Source organism: Pinus tabuliformis, chromosome 3_1, assembly GCF_031772625.1.
Source record: "Pinus tabuliformis cultivar Carrire ecotype Pingquan chromosome 3_1, CPIR1, whole genome shotgun sequence".
Classification (NCBI taxonomy): domain Eukaryota; kingdom Viridiplantae; phylum Streptophyta; class Pinopsida; order Pinales; family Pinaceae; genus Pinus; species Pinus tabuliformis.
Window position 1 is genome coordinate 145207299 of NC_142301.1, and position 22144 is coordinate 145229442.

A 22144-nucleotide genomic window follows, 5' to 3' on the forward strand; every position below is an offset into this window, starting at 1 on the left:
TGAATTTCCTCCTCACGCTCAGTAGATTTGAGTTCTTCCTTTAAATCATGTCTTAGTTTTTGTCCCTACTTCTTAGCCCATAATATTTCAACATGCCACTTAACCATTTTTCTTAGGTTCCACCCATACCTTTGGTTCTCCTCATTCTGTCGTAGCGACTCTGTAAGAACATTCAACTGTGTTTTTATCTCAAAGGGCTCCCTCTCATATTCTTCATCACTCATGTTCCTTATGCCAACTTCTTTACCATCTCTGTGATTTCCCTCTTAATTATTCAAATGAATTCCCATTATTCATCTTTCCCTTTCTTGAGCTTCCTGGTGGCCACTGTGACCTGCAAATCACCTTTGCAGTAGAATACCTCTTTCTTGTTACACATGCCTCACCAAGCTTCTCCTCCAAGCTTAGACTATTGGCATTCTTGGTCCCCTCCTTTAGAACCTTTTTCGAGCACTCCTTGCCCTTCAGTTTTTTGTAGTCACTCTTTTTCCTCCATCAAAACTACACTAGTTGTTACACTTCTCACCACATCCTCCTCCTCAATCGCTCCTACATGTCACCAATATCCACAAATTATAAAAAACCCAAAATCAGTTTACTTTTCATCATCTTAATTTCATTCTAATTTTTTCTCCATATTGTTGCGAAAAGGTCTTTTGTTGTCTCTAGATATCCTGCTCTGATACCACTTGATGCAGGAAAAAAATCATTTTTCCCTCAAATTCACATTCTCTAGATCACACAATAAATCACTTCATCATTAAGTCCTTAATTTTTTCTACAGAAGTATTTCATATCAAAATCCTTGATTTTTATTTGTATGATTAGTTTTGTTGTGCTAATAACAATTACAGATTAATAAACATGTGCTCGCTTCTTTCTTTTGATGATGAGGTTTCCTTAGTTGTTAGTGCTTACAAACAGGTAAATTTCCTTAAGTTAAACAAGAAATTCATGAGAAAAATAGCTTTTGAAACTAATAATGAAAAAAAAACATGTGTAGTACAGCAAACCATCAAAGAGACACATTAACACAGTGTTTTGATGAAGGAGTTCACCCCTTTTGGGCTACATTTCCTTGGTCCATCTTCCATGGCTTGGGCCTTTGTATTAGCTCAATGTAGAAACAATATTGTTTACAAAGCTATATGGCTCTTGATACCTACACCAATGTGGTAAGAAGGTCCAAATTAGCTAAGAACACTTCTTTTTTATCTTAATTTGGTCGAAAATTGAGTAAGTTATGCCTCTTTCAATTTTTCCTAGAAAACCTCCACTAAATCTAGAGAGACTCCAGTTAAGTCTGCCAAAACTGACAGTTTCCACCTAATTTGGCGGGCCTCCAAAACTTCCGCCATCTTAAACTCGGGTTAATTAATGCTAAACGAGGTTAATGGCTCTAATCATGCTTAATGGTTGGAGCTGGCCCTTGGTTTTTAAAATGTGGTCGTATGGAGATGGGGCTGGTCCCGCGGGACTGGCTCCCTCCTCTCCTGTCGGCAGATTGTTGTACTCATTTAAATATGGTTGCCATGCCCTCCTTTTAAATCTGGTGTCTGCACTAGTTGGTAAAGCATAAGAATAGGAGGGGGGAGGTCACCCACCCTCCCCCCATCACATTTTTTTAACACATATAATCGCCACCAAACTTTAACATACGCCTCTAAACTTTGGTTTATGCCATTCAAAATATATTTAATATATATGTATGCTTTCGGAATTTGGTTTATATTGCATGTGCGTTTAATAATTATTATTTAATATATATATATATATATAATAAATTCGAATTCCACCTTAGAGGCCAATTAAGCAATTTCCCTTGAACACAAACAAACTGGTGAATTCGGAGGTGACACTCGTCACAACCCCATTGGATGAAAACTAAAGAAGATTCCCCTTGCTGATTGGACTGCCATGTCATCATTTTGTCCCATTCTACAATTTTTTTAGTTATTTAGGAAAACGAACAGCAGGAATTTTCTCCTTCATCCGGACTCTGTTTTCAATGAAATGAATTGTGTTGCAATCATCTTGACGAGATGGACACAGCCATAATGTTTTTGAGCCAATCTGAGAACTTTGAATTTTGAGCTAAATACTAAGCACCTAATCATTCCTCCCCACTAGAAGAATTTTTGGACCCCAAAAGATACTATTATCTGACAAGAAGATGAGGGTACATCCCCCTCACCTTTCCAAGCTCGATGCAATTGGATTTTGACGAATTTGTTTCCTTGAGCTCCTCTCTAAGGAAATCAACATTCACTTGCCTTGAGGACCCCATCTATACCTGTACTTGTCTTTTCCCTTCTCAAGCTGATCTTTCACTATTTTTTGCACCACTTTCATTCATTCATAAAAACTCTTGGTTTTTCCCATGTCACCATCAACATCAACATCCCTCTTACTATGTCGACATAACAAAATATAATGCAAATGGATGACAAATTTCACTACTTGGTTTTCATGACTCAAGCCCGATTGTACATCTTGAAAGTATGAAATTTTATGAACATAAATTTCATGTAAAACATAATGGCACCCGAGTACAATGGTTATATAACCAATAGGCCTGAAAGGCATAACAATGAACTTGCTACTTATACCTCTTTTGTACCTTTGAACCAAGTGAATTTTTTGAAAAGTATCCATCCAATGAAAGTGATTGGATTGCTGCAACTTAATATTTACACCATGGAAATATTCTAAATTATATAAGATGGTGAATTTGCTTGCATAAACCTGAAACTCAAATGAACCTTTCAAGTTTGAAAGAGCATAAAAAAGAATCGAACTGATCTTTTGGTTTGAAGCAACACATGCCTCTTGATGTTTTCCTCCCCATTGGAAGACTTTGCACACACATGACAATGCATGCCAAGGAGATTTGAAAGAAGAAATGTCAACAACAACTCTCCTCCAACATTGGACTACTCCCAACAAACCTTTTACTATCGAGCAGTAAACAGGGTCTTTTTCACCTCTATTTACCCTACATTAACTTATCAATCCAGGAACGATTTGTTATTTCAAATAGTGTACTCAGTTTGAGGTGGTCATTTGTCAGAGTACTGCTAGTAGTATAGTGCTCTAAATACAAGAGTAAACGGATGCTTGAAATAAGATCTACTTACATAAAAGAACCTTGAAAACTCAATTCATGCACTCAGAAAACTACATCAATTTATCAGTCAAGGGTATAGTAATGACTGTAAACTAATGTAATTAAATACAATCAAGGAAAAGATCATCAATCTAGGAACTAGACAAAAAATGTCATTGCTCACTACAGTCTCAGATCATTCTGCACACCAAAGCAATGATAATACAAATGACAGGAAATGGAACAGCAACTAGTCTTATGAACAAGATTGAACAACAAAACCTTAGTCTACGGAAATAAATGAAGCAATTGTATCCTACAGGAGTTAGATAACAATATTTGCTCTAAAGGTAAATTAGACGGCAACGGAAATGGAATGGCAACGGACAGAGATGAAATATGGAACAGAAACTAGAGTCAAATATAAATGTACAGTGAACCAAAAGAAATATCACACATGGCATGCTTAATATTTAGAAGAAACAATAATCTGACTTTGATACAACAAGTATAAATCTTAGTTATAAAGAATAATGATTGTAATTCGTAATGGAACAGCAACACCAGTTGAACAATAATCGCGATTAAGCATAAACTGTAGATAAATACAGTAATACCAACTTATGAATGTTACAACACGGTTACTTGGTAATTGAACAACAATAGCATTCTGTAAGGAACAACAATGTTATATCAGTGGTTAAAGGAACAGCAATGCATTACAATGTTAGAATGAGCAACACAGCATTCCTGTTACAGAGAACAACATTACTTAGTTGAGCATAAACAAAATATAGTAGAACCGTGATATAAAATAGAAAAACACATCAAATTACTGAAAAAAGCTAATAAGGAAAACCACACATGAATTAGAAATAATGGTACAGGAACAAGTGTTCCACCAGGGCCAGGCCCTTAGCCTCCAAGGACACACCGCTTGAGATTACTCTAGAATCAAAGATGGAACAGCAACCATATTTATATTAAAACATCAAAACAGAGTCACAGTGGATCACTCTTCAACGAGAGTCGATGATCAAAGTTTAAAATACAAAGGATAATTACATAAAAGTAACAATAAGTCGTCCCCCGGGCTAGCAGTGCTTCCCCTTCTTATAACAGCTAAGCGGAGATATCAATGATGCAAAAATTGTTAAGATAGCGATCCCTCAAGATAAAAGGATCCTGAGGGATTCACCAGACTGTTAATTCTTAGTTATCCTCTTGTTCTCTTGCGTTGATTTGATATCTCCTTTTTCCTTTCCTGGCTGATACGCTCCAATTTGGATTGCCTTGTTTGCATGTGGTTCCCTGCCAAAGCGACAGTAGTTAAATTTGTCCTTTCTTTTCCTTTGCGACAACAATCTTCCATTTTCTCTTTTTCCTACATAAGAAAAGGGAAATTATTAGTTGTTTTGCATTGCATACAAATCCCATAGATTTTGTCATAATTTCTTATTATCTACCTAGTTCATGATGCAAAGAGGTTATGAGTTTTAAAGAAAAGATGACAAAATAAACGATAATAACATACCTTCTTCAGTACTCCACACACCCCCCTGCTTACCCTTTTTCATGCCCTCATGAAAACATTGTAGTTGACATGCAAGGCAGTGAGAGAGTAGGCTAGAGACGGGATCTCATGAGGTGGTCTACAACCATGATGCCTAGCTAGGTGTTCAAAAAGGTATCCTGTCTAACCCTCAGGCATTTCATACAAGGCTTGGTATCTAGGTGCAGGGTGCCAAATAACCGGACTGCGGAACCTATAGCCTAACCATGATGGTCCTTCTCTCAAAATAAGGTCACCATAAAGACCCTAGCGATCAACAGCTAGCTTAAAGTTCTCATAGTTAAATGGTTCCCTGAGTTGGATGTTTGGATTAGAAGTCTGATATTGTAATTTGGCAGCTGCAATGGAAAGGTCCGTAATGGTAAAGAAATATTCTATCCCTTGCCGATTGATTGTTGTATGAATAGGTCCTAATGCCTCAATCATGCTTGGAGTCCTCATGAGGCTCCTATGCTTATTCCGAAACTATAATGGGTCTCTAGGCTCAGCTCACACCCATAAGTCTGATCCATTGTCTTGTCTTTGAAAGGCATTATAGGCTTTAAGCCATAACATCAAAAGAAATGAATGCCTGCAATTGGATATCCCTAACAAAAGGGTCGAGGTTCTGCTCTCTCTCTTGATCTAACACAAGGTTATGTAGATAGAATTCACATAATAATCTTTGAACCTTCACCCCATAGTGCTTACAACAATTTATGAAATTGTCAATAGTATTTATTTATATTGGGGCTCCTGCTTTGACAGCTTTAATTTTTAATTGCAAATATCATTCCATTAAAAACAAGGCATAATTCCTAGCAGGTGCTCTACACGCTAGGATGTCAGCATACAAAGAGCATAAGGTATCCATTTTTTTGATGAATACATCTAGTCTATGAGTTACCTTTTTGACCCTTTCTTCTTCCTTTCGCCATCCTTCAAAGGCTTGGCTTTCGGATAAGTTGACATTCCTCAGCTGCTGTTGTAATTTTTCATACTTTTCTCGAGTGACAGTCTATTCTATCAATTTCTCTACTGTTTGCTGGGTTTGCACCAATTCCTTTCATAGAGTTACTATCCTCGGATTACCGTCCCACATGGTAGTTGTAAGCGGAAGGTTTACTTGAATCTTCTTATTGCATCGTTTCGTGTTTATGGTTCGCATTCCTTCAGAGGGGTGTGTCTCTGTCTGAACTCTTTGTCACGGGCTAATATATCATCTGTTTGTACTTCAACATTGGCAACAACTGAATGCTGTTCCTTTTGGTTTTGAATGATAGGCTGGACTTGAGTCCTCCTAATCTTGTTCTTGAGGGGTTTTGCTGGAGTGGTTGCATGTGTTACCCTCGAGGTCCTTTTTTCTCTCTTTCCCATTTTCAAAACCCTGATTTGTTGTCGAAGTCATGCTATCACATTCAATAGTATTTGTTGTTCATTTCGTAATCTTTTAATTTCTTCTGTTCTCTTAGAAAGAATAGATGTCTGTTTACTCGAGCCTGGACTATTGTCTTGGCCAATTTCATGGTTCTCTTCTTGGGGTGCTTCTTCTTTGTTTTGATCGGGTTGTTCAGGAGTAAAAACCCTAGCTTGTTCTGTTACTTCCTGGGTGACTTCTTCTTCCACCCCTTCTCCTCCATGAAATTCTTCCAGTGTAGTCTGGCTGGGAACAGATTTTTCCTCTTCTATATCTTCATCACTTTTCTCTCTAGATATACTTCCATCATGAACAGAGTGTTCTCTTCTTCTTCTTCCTCATCGCACAATTCTTTGGATGCATCTTTGTCATGAGTAGAATGCTCCTTTGGTTCCTCTTTGATGTGGAGGTTTGGTGGGCTAAGAGGTTGAGCATATTCGCCGATATTGACCATAATTTGGGCCAATTTGTCCTCCTACAATGGATTTTGTAATGGGCTTTCTTCGTGTTGCTCTATCTCTTCCTCCACCTGCCCAGACTGCTCAGTCTCTTCCTCTGTTTCTCCTTCCTCAGTTTCCTCCAACTCTTTCTCATTCTCCTCTCCTTCCAATTGCGGGAGTTTCTCATCCCCTAAATCATCTATCTCTACCGGTTGGCTGGTATTCCATTGGGAATTTTCCAGCCTCCCTCTGATCCATGACAATCTAATTGATTTCCTTCGTTCAATGGTCTATTCAGTGTACTGGTAGCATGTTTTCGTTTTGGGGCTAGCAGAGTTAGTCCCCCATCTATTGTGACAATTAGTTCTTCCCAACTGCTCTGTTGCTGAGCAAGACTATAGCTAACTATTAGTCGTATCAACCCATGGTGACATACTACCGATTCCATGTGTCGTGATTTTTTCATGCTTCGGGCAACATCATGTAGTAAAGAATTTAAAAATGCAGGAAAATTCACAAAGCATTTCTGTTTTAATATAGTTAAAAGTTTAAGGTGGTGTGTTCTTACCATGTCTTTCCTACCTTCACAGGTGATGTAGCTCTGGATGACTCTTGCCAATTCTTCCCACGGCTCTCCTAATGCTGCTGGTAGAACTCCCTTTCCTCTTACAGTTAGGTTCTGGCCTTCATCTTGGAAGATTTTTATGATTTTTCGTAGTCTCTCCTTATTTAGAGTCCACACAGGTCCAATGGCTGGCAGTCCCGAGACCTCTGCAATTATGTCATCGGTGACTGCTATGTGTCTCCCTCTTACTGTGGAGTGATATTCTTGCAAGTTCTGCAAGAATTCTATTGCTACGGTCTCATTGGATTCTTGTAAACGATTGAGATAAACTATCCATCCTGCCCTTGTTAGGATTTCCCGTGCAGCATTAGAAACTGTCAATACCTGTGGTTCTCTTTGAATTGATCTTCCTCCCATGCTTTAGCACACTGTAAAAATGCAGAGATGACAATGGAATAGCAAGCTATTCAAACTGTTAGAAAATACAGAGAAAATAATGAAATAGCAAGCTTGTTCAAATTCCCGAGTCACTTACTAATTGCTGCAGAGCATAATACAGAAATAGCTTAGGAACGGCAAGCCATGCAAATTGGAAAACAATATGCCGTTAAGCCTTGCTATTCCCAAGTGAAAATTCTTCGAATAATGGTCTGGCACGTACACAAAAAATTATGAGGTCACCTGCTTCCCCCCTGCAATGTGATAGGCTGTCCTCGGCCATCAAATGAGGGAGCAGCGTGCCGAACTGCCATGGTACAGAGTCATAAAGGAACAGCATATACCGAGATGCCATGTTTACAAAAGGAGCAGGTTGCCGAAATCGAGGTGTATAATAGAATTGCTTAATAAATAAGAGAATGCCATGATATGATGCAAGGCTAGGAGGATAGGACAGTTGACGTGCATAAAAAGTCTGATGCGGTCATTATCAACTTTTTCCATCATGATTGGTTGTAATAGATTTTCATGTGTTTAAAGGTTCGGGGAAGTTATATACATAATCTTATTTGACCTATTACAAAGGTATAAGACAAAGAAGGGTCTTGATAATTGCTATTTGTGTATAAGGAATGTGACTTTAATACCATCAATAGAGCTCTGTTGCCTACAGGTGTCCATAACCTTGACATAGTTGTTTGCTTCACCCATGGAACCATGATCCTTTGTGTATGCTTAAGAAGTGCTGTGCAATGTCAAAATGGAGGTCATTATGCTGGCTTGGTAACCAGATAAACCATAATGCCATTCATCAGGAAGGAGTGAAAGGTGGGCAGGCCAACTCGTGATGAGACCTCCTATTCCAAGGACTCTTTATTTTTTCTAATGTGCCTGTTGGATCATATCCCTAGTGTGGTGGCCATAGTGGGAATGCCACTTCACTTTCTTCCTTATGATCATGGTGGGCTAGCTCTTGATGAGACCCCCAATCCTTCATTTGACAACCCATATTAGCAAATCATATAAATATTTTTTCTTTTTTTCTTTTTTATAAAGTACTTTCCTATTTATACACAAGGGGTGGTTCAACAGTCTTTAAGAGTAGGAATGGTGGAAGAAGTCTTAACATCTCAATAGAAAAGTATACCCTTTGTTCTTATTCCTTAATAATGATCAAAGAAGATTATGGGAATTTAAAAAGAACCACCATGATAAAGATAACCAATCATATCAGTATTAGTAGAATAATGACAACAAAGTGATGAATAGTTGTGTCCTTTCCTCTTTTCTGCTACCAATTCAAAGAAATTTCTAAAAAATATGGCAATTTTATGTATTTTGTTGATTTTAGTATGCTCTAGTTTTGTATCTATTGCATAAGTGTATAGTTGTCCTCTAAATCACAAAAAAACTCGAAACTGATGTATGTTGAAAGGAACAGCACTTGTCCTTTAATTGGAACAACAAGGAGAACAAGTGTAAGTAAAAGGAATATGAAAATGTTGTCTTTTCAAAAAGGGATAGCAAAGAACACAAGTGTTGTTCCTTCGGAAAAGGAACAGCAGAAAATGCAAGTTCTGTTCCTTCGGAAAAAAAGGAATAGCAGAAACCAAAAGTGTTGTTCCTTTGGGAAAGGAACGGCAAAAATGAGAGTGTTGTTCCTTTAGAAAAAGGAACAACAGAAAAACAAAAAGGAACAGCAGAAAAACAAAAGTGGTGTTCCTTCATAAAAGGAATAGCAAAATGAAAGTGATGTTCCTTCGGAAAAAAGAACAGCAAAAAAAAAAGTGTTGTTTTTTCAGAAAAGAAACAGCAAAACGAAAGTGCTATTTTGTTTCTTCAGAAAAGAAACAGCAAAAACGAAAGTGCTGTTCCTTTGGAAAAGGAATATCAAAACGAAAGTGTTGTTCCTTCGGAAAAGGAACAGCAGAAAATGCAAGTGTTGTTCCTTCAAAAAAGGAACAGCAGAAAACGAAAGTGTTGTTCCTTTGGAAAAAAAAAACAGCAAAAACGAAAGTGTTGTTCCTTTGGAAAAAGGAACAACAGAAAACAAAAGTGCACACACATGTTGTTCCTTTGGAAAAGGAATAGCAAAACCACAGTGTTGTTCCTTCGGAAAAAGGAATAGAAGAAAAATGCAAGTGTTGTTCCTTTGGAAAAGGAACAACAAAACGATGAAACATGTTCCTTCAAAAAGGAATAGCAAAATGCAGAGGTGCATGCAAAAGTGTTGTTGCTTCCTAAAAGGAACAGCAAAGTGCAAATACAAAAAAAAAATATGTACAGAGAACAGTTTTACGCTAACAAAAGAAAAGAATTATATACAGAATGTACGAACAGTTTAATCACTTAATGAACTAGAGGTGAGGAAGATTTCTCTTCCTCCACCAAAATTTGCATGTCGGAGTCTTCACGGAGTTGCTAGTAGAAGGATTCTCGAGTAAGTGGTTTGCGGTATAGTCGAACTCCATGACCGTTTGCCTTGAAGGTATGTCCAGATCCATCAATGGTGGTTAGAGTAAGGGTGCCATTCTCATGTACCTTCTGGATTTCATATGGCCCTAGCCAATGAGTCTAAAGCTTCCCAAGAAAATCCTGAAACCTGGATTCGTATAGGAGTGCCCAATGTCCTTCACAGAAAACTTTCTTTTTAATGAGAGCGTCATGCCATTTAGCTCGCTGTTGTTGGATTAATGCAGTGTGTTGAAGGGCAGAGAGCCTGACTTCATCTAGCTCATTCATCTACTGTAATCTATTAATATGTGCCTCGTTTAGATCTAGACCGACTTCTTGTGTTGTTTGTAGTGTTTGTATCTCGAATTCTATCGGAAAGATGGGTTCCTTTCCAAATACTAGTTGGTATGGTGAATAGCTGGTAGTGCTTCTCCATGTTGTTCTATAAGCCCACAAGGCTTCTGGCAATCTTGCAACCCAATCGCGTCTATGTGATGCGATGGTTTTTGTCAGGATTGCTTCTATTATTTTATTGTTGCTTTCTACTTGACCATTTGCCTATGGGTGGTATGGAGTAGTAATTTTATGCTGGATATGATAGTTTTTTAGTGTTGCAGCAATCTTGTTACTTACAAACTGTGGTCCACCATCTGTAATTATATCTCTTGGGAGCCCATATTGCACAAATATATGGAAGAGGAACTGTATGAAAGAATCCTCTATAGCTCTCGGCAATGCCTCTGCTTCAACCCATTTGGTGACATATTCTATTGCTACCAAAATATACGTTTTCTGGTTCGATGATGGGTTAATTGGACCAACAAAATCAAAAGCCCATCGCTCAAATGGTTCAATAACTAGTTGTGGTTTCAGGGACATTTCATCAGACTGTCCAAGGTGTCCTACTCTTTGGCAGCTATCACAAGCTTGAATGAACTTCTTTGCATCTTTCAAGATTGTGGGCCAATAATACCCTATTTGCAGCACCATGTGACTAGTTCTTCGATCGGCGAAACGTCCGCCACACGGTCCGTCATGACAAGCTTTCAAAATGTCAAAAACTTCATCTTCACGGACGCATCTCCTAATGTGCATATCTACCCCTGTATGGAATAGGTAGCCCCCAATCCAAGAAAATCAAGTACTTCACTAGACAATCTGTTTTCGTTCATTGGGGGTGAGATGTTTTAGTAATTTTCCTACTGCTAAATAATTTGCAACATCAGCATACCAGTGTGTTTTAACAGTGACAACAAACAAATGCTCATCTGGAAATTGATCTTCAAGTGCTACTGCGTCCACTGGTTTTTGCATTCGTGAGAGAAATTTAGCTACAGGATTTTCTTTTCCAGGTCAGTCCTTTATTGTGATATCGAATTCCTACAATAAAATCGTCCATCTGGTTACTCTACCATTTGCGATTGGTTTATTTTCTAAATATTTTATGGCAGAGTGATCTGTATACAAGATAACGGGATATCCAGTAATATAATGCCTGAATTTATTGACAGCATTTATTACAGCCAAAAATTCCTTTTCAATAACAATTTAGTTCGATTCAACAGGAGATAAATTCTTGCTAATATAATAAATTGCATATGGTTTTTTATCTTCTTTCTGCCCAAGGACAGCTCGCCAAAATGTCGAGCAGTAAATAGGGTCTTTTTCACCTCTATTTACCCTACATTAACTTATCAATCCAAGAACGTTTTTTTATTTCAAAGAGTGTATTCAGTTTGAGGCGGTCATTTGTCATAGTAATGCTAGTAGTATAGTTCTCTAAATACAAGAGTAAACGGATGGTTGAAATAAGATCTACTTACAGAAAAGAACCTTGAAAACTCAATTCATGCACTCAGAAAACTACAACAATTTATCAGTCAAGGGTATAGTAATGATAACTCATCCCTCTGTAAATTGATGTAATTAAAGAAAATCAACGAAGAGATCATCAATCTGGGAACTAGACAACAAATGTCAACGCTCACTATAGTCTCATATCGTTCTACACACCAAAGCAATGATAATACAAATGACAGGAAATGGAACAACAACTAGTCTTATGAACAAGATTGAACAGCAAAACCTTAGTCTACGGAAATAAATGCAACAATTGTATCCTACAGGAGTTAGATAACAATATTTTCTCTAAAGGTAAATTGGACAGCAATGGAAATGGAACGGAAATAGACAAAAATGAAATATGGAACAGCAACTAGAGTCAAATATAAATGTATAGTGAACCAAAACAAATATCACACGCAGCATGCTTAATATTTAGAAGAAACAGTTCGTAATGGAACAACAACACCAGTTGAACAACAATCGCGATTAAGCGTAAACCGTAGATAAATATAGTAATACCAACTTATGAATGTTATAGCACGGTTACTTGGTAATTGAAAAGCAATATCATTCTATAAGGAACAGCAATGTTATATCAATGGTTAAAGGAACATCAATGCGTTACAAAGTCAGAATGAGCAACACAGAATTCTTGTTACAGAGAACAACATTACTTAGTTGAGCATAAACAAAATATAACAGAACCGTGATATTAAATAGCAAAACACATCAGATTACCGAACAGAGCTAATAATGAAAACCATACATGAATTAGACATAATGGTATAGGAGCAAGTGTTCCACTAGGGCCGGGCCCTTAGCCTCTAGGGACAAACCACTTGAGATTACTCCAGAATCAAAGATGGAATGGCAACCAGATTTATATTAAAACATCAAAACAGAGTTACAGTGGATCACTCTTCAATGAGAGTCGATGATCAAAGTTTCAAATACAAAGGATAATTACATAAAAGTAACAACAGGTCATCCCCCGGGCTAGCAGTGCTGCCCCTTCTTATAACAGTCGATCGGAGATATCAATGATGCAAAAATCGTTAATATAGAGATCCCTCAGGATCAAAGGATCCTAAGGGATTCACCAGACTGTTAATTCTCAGTTATCCTCTTGTTCTCTTGTGCCGATTTGATATCTCCTTTTCCCTTTCCTGGCTGATACGCTCCAATTTGGATCACCTTGTTTGCATGCGGTTCCCTGCCAAAGGGATAGCAGTTAACTTTGTCCTGTCTTTTCCTTTGGGACAACAATCTTTCGCTTTCTCCTTTTCCTACATAAGAAAAGGGCAATTATTAGTTGTTTTGCGTTGCATACAAATCCCATAGATTTTGTCATAATTTCTTATTATCTACCTAGTTCATGATGCAAAGAGGTTATGAGTTTTAAAGAAAAGATGACAAAATAAACGATAATAACATACCTTCTTCAGTACTCCACACTTACCAAAATGATGATCTTGGGCATTAACCAATCAAAAATGGCATCCAACTTGGAGAGGCTTGCCTTCAACTTACCTCCTCCAATATCATGGCCGAAATGCATCAAAGAAGTGAAACCCAAATTGTACTTTGATATCTTCAAAACATCAAATAGTTTCCCTTCATAGATGACATGTGCATAAGAAAACTTTCTAAACATGTGTATGTCATACAAGTGGACAATTTATTCAAGAAAGGACTCTTTTTTGCCATAATTCAAATACATGTATGTAGTAGAAGTGCTACAAAGAACATATAACATTAAAATCCATACAAACCATTCTTGTTTGGTGTTATGTATATTCTTGCACTGACCTCTTTTTACAACTTTGCTTTGGCGAAAACTACTCCTTTTGTCCTCTTTCTTGAAATACTTACCATTCCTCTTTGGCACCATAACCATCAGTGCACAACATGGCGTAAGGGATGATTGAATGAGCCCTTTGTTCAACAAACTTTTGCATTACATTGGTGTCTCTACACTTTGCAATTTTGTCAACCCTTGCATGCTAACATCAGAAAGAGAAACCTCTTACTGCAAAGATATTTCATGTGAATTTTCTTTCTTCTTGAAGGACGATTCATTCCCAACCTGAAATACTTCGTCACTCTGATGAACTAAACCAACCAAATCAAAATTGAAATTTGCATTACATGCAACAATATTTTCATAAACAATATCATCATTTGGATTGAACATGAGAAGTACTAAAATTTAACTTGAATTCACTAGTCTTTTTGCCTCCCCTGCATTAACCAAAGAAATGTTCAGCTTTTTGCGATGGGCTCTCACTATGTACTCCACACCATCCTTGAACAAGTGATACTTTTTTTCATGGCGATAAAAGACTGCTTTCTAGTCATACAAATAAGGACTACCCAACACCACACCTGAAATAGCAAGTGGTACCACATCTAACTCTACTTTGTCAACAAAATTTCCAGTGATTGCAAACTTAAACAAACATTCTCTTGTAACCTGTAAACTTTTGTCTCTTGTTATCCATCCCAAAGGCTATGGTTTATGGTGAGGTAGAGTTTCAAGATTCAATCTATTGACTAAGTCTTCAGAGATTAGATTCGCTTGTGACCCACTATCGAAGAGTGTGTCAATATTGGTGTGTTCAAATATGGCCCTAACATGAAATAACTCAATTCGTCTCTTTTCATCTGGAGTAGTAGTAGTATTACAGTTTTGTGAACTAGTGCTTGCAATATCTTGTTTTCCTTTGATTCCCATGATAGTGATTTTGTTTTCATCACCTGATTTAGAACCTAAATCTTCTTGAGTGATAGTAGTGGTTTTCTGTTTCCCTTTATTGTTTAACTTATTTGATCTTATTTCTGGATGCAATTTCCAGTTGTGGCCTTCATCATGCCCCTCTTTGGAGTAATGTTTGCATGTGATTTTCTCCTCTTCTTTCTTCACACTTGCATTCTTCTTTCCCTTCCATTTTCCTCCCTTCTCTTTCTCCTTACCCTTAGGTGGATTTTTATTACTATCCTCTTCATAAGTGTTCTTTCGTCTAGATTCCAGATGAGTGGCTTGCACACATACTTCATCTAAAGTAGTTGGATTGAACATAAGAATAGTATGTTTAAGATAGGAACGTAAACCCCCAATATATTTCAACAGTGTATCTTGAGAATTGAAATTCACTCCTAATAACAAAGCCCTTTTTCTAGAATCATGTGTATAATCTTGGACCATTTGGCCTTTAAGCTACCTAAAGTTCTACCAACTCATAATGCCTTTTTTCATATAGGCTAAAGGATAAAACTATCTTTTAATTACAGAAACAAATTCAACTCAAGTGATGGATATCTTACTCTGGATTCACATTTCCTCCTGAGCCTTTTCTTCCCAGCAAAATAGGGCAGCTCCTTCTAGCCTCAAGGAAGCCAACTGGATCTTTATGTCATCTTCTTGAAGGTTCTGAATTTTGCAGTACACCTCCAATTGTCGAATCCAATTGTCTAACTTTTTTGCATTCACCTCTCCATTGTACATGGGAAGTTTGAATTTTATGTCCAATTTCAATAATGGAGTCTTTCCTTTTGGGGTTTTGGAATGAGTATGGGCAGTTGTAGTGGTGGTAGTGGAAGATGATGTTATGTGAGATGGTGAAGATGATGAGGATGGTGGAGATGGAGGTGGCTTTCCACAATTCCCTTTGAAATCCTTATTCTCATCCTTTTTGTCCTCTGAGCTTCATTCTCCGTGTGGAGGTTTAGAACTCTCTCCAACCATTCTAGTGTTCCTCTCTTCATGGAGTATTTTAACCATCTCAGTCAAAGTATATAAAGATTTCTTTAATTCTTCCTCTTCTAAAGAGGGACCTCCAGGCTCTTTTTCTTTAGACAAAATGGCTATGGATTTAGGCTCAGAAATTTGTACTGATTGTACCTCTTCAATCTCAATTGAAGGAAAAACTTGAGGAGTTTCAAGTGCAACTGGAATTGGAACTTTGGGTGATGGAGATTGTGGCCTTATGGCTCTCTTTCTTCTGGTCATTATGTCAGGAGTTGCAACCAATAGCTTCCCTTCTCCTCTCTGCAACTTTAACCTTGTAAGCATCACAATTTTGCAACCATTAAAATCCTAATTGCACAAACTCAAGAAAATTAGAAATTCAACCTTGTGCTCTAATACCAACTTGATCTGTATTTGTATAATTAGTTTTGTTGTGCTAATAACAATTACAGATTAATAAACATGTGCTTGCTTCTTGCTTTTGATGTTGATGTTTCCTTAGTTGTTAGTGCTTACAAACATGTAAATTTCCTTAAGTTAAACAAGACATTCATGAGAAAAATAGCTTCAGAAACTAATAATGAACAAAAAACATGTATAGTACAACAAACCATCAAAGAGACACACTAACATGTTGTTTTGATGAAGGATTTCACCCCTCCTGGGCTACATCTCCTTGGTCCAACTTCCATGGCTTGCTCATTTGTATTAGCTCAATGTGGAAACAATGTTGTTTACAAAGCTCTATGGCTCTTGATACCTGCACCAATGTGTTCAGAAGGTCCATATTAGCTGAGAACACTTCTTTCTAATCTCAATTTGGTCGAAAATTGAGTAAGTTATGTGTCTTTCAATTTTTCCTAGAAAACCTCCGGTATCTGGAGAGACATCCATTAAGACCGCCAAACCTGGCAGTTTCCACATAATTTGGTGGGCCTCCAAAACTATAGCCATCTTAAAATCAGTTTAATTAATTCTAAACAAAGTTAATGGTGCTAATCATGCTTATAGTTGGCGTGGGCCCTTGGTTTTTAAAATGTGATCAGATGGAGAGGGGGTTGACCCCGTGGGGCTAGCTACTTCCTCTCCCAGCAGCAAATTGTTGTACGCATTTAAATATGGCTCCAGCACCCTCCTTTCAAATATGGTGTCTGCAGCTCGTTGGTAAAGCACAGGAATAGGAGGGGCAGGTCACGGGTTCAAACCCACCCTCGCCCCATCACATTTTGTTAACACATATATGCACCACCGAACTTTAACATACACCTCCGAACTTTGGTTTAGGCCATTCGAAATATATTTAATATATATGTATGCTTTCAGACTTTGGTTTATATTGCATGTGGGTTTAATGATTATTATTTAAGATATATATATATATATATATATATATATATATATATATAGTAAAAACAACTATGTAATATAAATAATATTATATATATATATATATATATAGTAAAAACAACTATGTAATATAAATAATATTATATATATATATATAATATATAATAATATTTAAATAAAAATAAATTTGAATTTCACCTTAGAGGCCAATTAGGCGATTTCCCTTGCACACAACCACACTAGCGAATCCAGAGGTGAGACTTATCACAGCACCATTGGGAAAAAACTGAAGAAGATTCTCCTTGCTGACTGGACTGCCATTTCATCATTCTGTCCCATTCTGTAATTTTTTTTAGCTGTTTAGGAAAACGAACAATGGGCCTTTTCTCCTTCATCCAAACTCCATTTTCGACTAAACAAATTGCGTTTCGATCGTATTGATGAGACGGACGCATCCAAATAGCTTTTGAGCCAATACAAGAACTTTGAATTTTGAGCCAAATACTGAGCACCTAATCAATCCTACTTCACTTACTGTGAATTCTAGAACATGCACAAATTAGAACTATTATCAATCACATAGATATACCAGATGATTTTTGAATAAAATTAAAATTCCTTTCATTAATAAAATCATGTCCATACAATTACAAAACAATTACAAAATTATTCATTCCTCTCTTGCACTAATCTCACATTCATTTAGCCATTAGTTTTCCCCTTATGCTTATAATATTTATAATAACATATACAAACAAAATAAATTTTCCTAGATCCATAAATCAATCCACAAATAACTCATGTTTTTCAAGGTATACTTGTTTTTTCCTCATTGACAAAATCTTGCCTATCCATAGCTTTTCTAATTCCTAAAAGCACCCCAATAGTTACTAATATTTCTAAACTTTTTCTTATCCTAACAACTTGCTAATTTCTACCAAGATTTTTTTCTCCTACAACCTCTCATGATTTATTTCCTAATTTTTTCATGCCTATAAATGTTGATTTTCTTCTTAAAAATCTTATATACTAAATCTTATCTCTATATATAGTTCTTTAAGAAATGAAGAAATTAAAATTATTTATAGTAGGGAAATAAAATTCCTTTTCCATATTGAAACTTGGTTTAAAGATTTATATCCAAAAAGCTTGATGACTTGGAAGCTCTAATGCTACTACATCATCATTTCTTCTAGGCATGTATAATTTCTAGCCTTTCCTTCTCATAAATGAGTTTGTGTAAATTCTTATCTTTGATTGTATGACTTTCAAAGGAAATGGGTCTTCCTTCATGCATTAAAATTATTGGCTTGTAGGGGTCTGATCCAGGTTCGGAGCTCATTAGCCAAAAAAATCCCTGTACTACTGGCCCTTTTGGCAATAGTCTGTGGAGCACAGAGTGAGGTCTCACCTGAAGTAGTATGGGGGGGAGATGGAACCAGGTTTCCACACCCTTGAGATGTTTGAGGGGTTGATTCGGTCCAGCTGTGAGTCCCTTCATGTAGGTTACCTCGTGCACTTCCCTAGCCTTCACGCCCTGATATATTTGCCTTCACGTAGCCCTAACCAGGGGTTGTGGGGCTTCCACGCTGTTGGAGCAGCGATCTGTACTAATTCCCTAAGTCACACCTGAGTTCTTACTTATCTTCTTACACTAGTTAGTTATCTTCAGGTAAACAAATTCCTTATTTTATATTTACTTATTCAGCACATTCATATGAGTTTGCATAGTAAATAAACAGTAAACTTGCTATTCATACCCAATAATGCATAAAACAGGAAAAGATACACAGAAATATGGTAAAACCTCTCCTTTATTAATCCTTCCCACGGTTATAGACTCGACTTGCCCTGCGCACTCAATTGCAGGGGTCCACACACTCAGTTGCAGACTATTAGGCCTCTACACACTCAGCTGTAGAGCCTTCTCCTACTCTACGACCCAAAGACATGACTTACACTTCGAATCAATGCTTCCTTTTCTTTCTATTCCATCGATTCATCCCATTAGATGTTTCCCTTACACTTAGAGCCTCTATCTATTTATACAATCCCATGGTCCAGGGACCATGGGTAGATCTTTCAAACTGAAATTACATTACAAAAACAAGGGCAGACAAACCTATGACATTATTATGACTTCGTGCTCCACGCCCACAAATCGCGGAGTCTTTACAATGGACTTAGTCAAAACTTAGGCTTTAAGCCCCAAAACATGCCTTGGGGGGATTCCACACCCAACAGGTCACCAAAAAAAACATCATGACTCACCCTCAAGTCACTCTATTGGTGTAGAGATCTTTGCAGGGAGACCCTCCAACTCTGCTTGAATGACTGCAAGGTCAATAGTGCACTGAGCAGCTGCCTGCTGAATCTCCTGTACACATTGTTCTAAGACCATTCTGTCGGAACTACTTCCTTGGATCTGTTCTTGCGTCCCCTGCATTTGCGTGAGCTTGCCTTCAATTGTTGCTATAATGGTGAAGGCCTCGTCGATCCAAGGCTGAACGCACGCCTTCAAAACTGCTTCTCTATGTCATGATGCATCCACTTGCTCTTTCAGCGCTTTGTCCTGTTGCATTCGCACGAGCCTCTGAGTGAGGGACACTGTTTGCACGGTCCATTTGACATTGTCATACTGCTGCTGGAGCTCATGCACCTCTGTCTCTAAGCGCTGGATGTTAGGGTCCTCCTGCAGATTGATGAGGACCTCTAAGGAATCTTCCAACATTCTAGTACAATCCCTTACTGCACTACTGATCTCTTCTATCCCCAATGTAATAGCGTTGGTGTGCTGTTTTCTTACCTCTAGAGGGATGGAAAATTGCGCCTTCAACCACAGCTCTACTATCTGAAGGTTCAGCTCCAGCTAAACCTTAGCCATTTCTTCTTGGGCCTCGTACACCCCTACTGCTAATATGAGGATGCGTGCCTCTACTGGTGCATTTGCTGGGATGGCCAGCTCAGGGACCATTTGGCAAGCTTCTTCCAGTACCTGTACCATCTGCCTATTCTACGATGCAACCTCATCTCGCTGCAAGCTCAACTACTCCATGTTGATCTTTTGCTTGCTCAGCACTTGCAACGCGCAGCTCTCCCTAGCCCGTAGTTTTGCAGTAATCCCATCTTGCAGAACATAGAGTGTCTCCCGCAGGAGCACAGCCATGTAAATCCCTATCCCTTTTAGTGCACTAACCATAGGCCTGTTGGCCTCATTTGTTGTAACCAGTGTCCCTTCTGGCAACACTATTGTGTTGGTTGTCTGAGTGCATAGCATTTGCTTGACTGCAACTCTCCCTATTGCGAGGCTGGTCAAAAGAGTACCAGCCTGAGGAGTGCGCACCTACAACTCCTAAATCTACGCTTGGAGGTCCCCCAACACAATCTAATTCTCTTCCGCAAAGTTCTGGAGGGCCTCTATGGTGACATCGCGCACTGTCTCACCTATGTCATGCAGATCACCCTCAGTAAGGGTGATCAAGTCGATCGACAGCTTGGATGCTTTCACCTTCTTACACAGCCCCATTCATTCACTTGGGCGCTAGTGCTTCAACTATGTTGACATTGTTTATGGGTCTACAGCGCCATCCTCTTCCTCTGTTCCCATCTCTTTCTCCTGCCCATGCGAAGGCGACTTCTGGCCCTCGCGCGCCTTCTCGGTTGCCTCCTGTGCTGCTGCTACTATGGCCTTTTTCTATTTTGATGTTGTCTGCACAACATCTTGTGCCTTCTGCATTTTTGCTGCTGCTGCTTCTTGCCTTCTCTTTTCTACCAACTATGTCATGCGCAGTGTGGCCTCCTCTTTCTTCCTCTGCGTAGCAAATTTATCTACCGCGGTGATGTCTGGGGCACATCACTTTGGTAGCCATGTCTCTAGTACATCGAAAATCACATCATCGATGGTGATGAAGGGTAGCTCACTCCACTTCTTCGCAAGGATCGTGTGTGCTCTGAGATATATGTGGTGAAATTCCGCTTTAAATTCTGCAAAACTTTGCAGGATATTGTAGACTGTGGGTGATAACTGCGACTTGTGGTTAATCCCCATTCTGATGTTCATCTCCATGAACACCCAAAATATCTTACTATCACAGATCCAGTTTGCGTCCTTAGTGGCCCATAGCGAAGAATAGTTCGTGGCCTCTGGCAGATCCCTTGCAATTGTGGGGAACTGACTGTCCTCTGGTAATTCCCTCGCCACCAGCACTATGGACAGCAGAAGCTATGCATAGTGGAACGTTTTTCCTTATTTCCATGCCTCATGGCAATTCTCCAAGAATTCTTTGCAAAAGAATTCAGACGAGTTAAATTGGACCCCTTCCGCGCACTACTCAGCAAGTGCCACCACTGGTGCAGGTACCTCCTCTATGCGGCACTTTTGCATGACCTTACCCACTAGTATCTGAGTCACCACCCTGACTGCTTTGTTGTTGATACTAGAGATCACATAACCCCTCTTCTTCTTTCCCCAAACTTGTATTTCTTCTTCATGGCCACCGCGATGGCCAAATCGCTGCTTTTCCCCTCTGAGATGTCTGCGGGGTCCTCTCCTTTGCATGGGAGCCGGGTAATGCAATGGATTAATCGGTCCATGATGGGGATGGGCTCCTCCAGACAAAAACACCCATCATGCACTAGGCAGAGCAGCTGCCTGATGATGAAGATCACCACTGGGGTGCGGTGGTAATTCGGCACCCAAAGCAGGTTTAATAACCCTACCTTTTCAACTCTGCATAACCACTTTCGTGGCTCCAATTCCATAACACCCGTTGCAGTGTTCTAGTTGGGCTTCATGAGATGAGCGGTCTCTAGGTGAGGGAATTTCTCATGGTCAACAAGATCCCAATTTTCAAATTTCAAGTTCGGTAACTGTCCCAGGTGCGTGCCCTAAAAGATGATATCCTTAGGGAGGAACAGAGTCTGCAGAGAGCTCTTTCTCTCATCGAGGTCCTTGGGTACTTTTTCCTTCCCCTTCTGCAAGGGGATATACGCGGGAAGCTTTGTTGGAGGGTGCACAACCTCTGTTTCTACTTCCATGCCCTCATCCTCATCTTCTTCAATTATAAAGTCCTCAAGGTCTTCCTCCTTGTCTGTTTCCAGGTTAACTACTTTCCCTTTCTCCTCCATCGTTAATCTAGTGCACAGCGGGTTTCGTGGGGACACACGCACCAGAATCATTGGTTGTTTATCTTTCTTTGGCCTCGGTGCATGTGGTGATTTAGGGATTTCTGC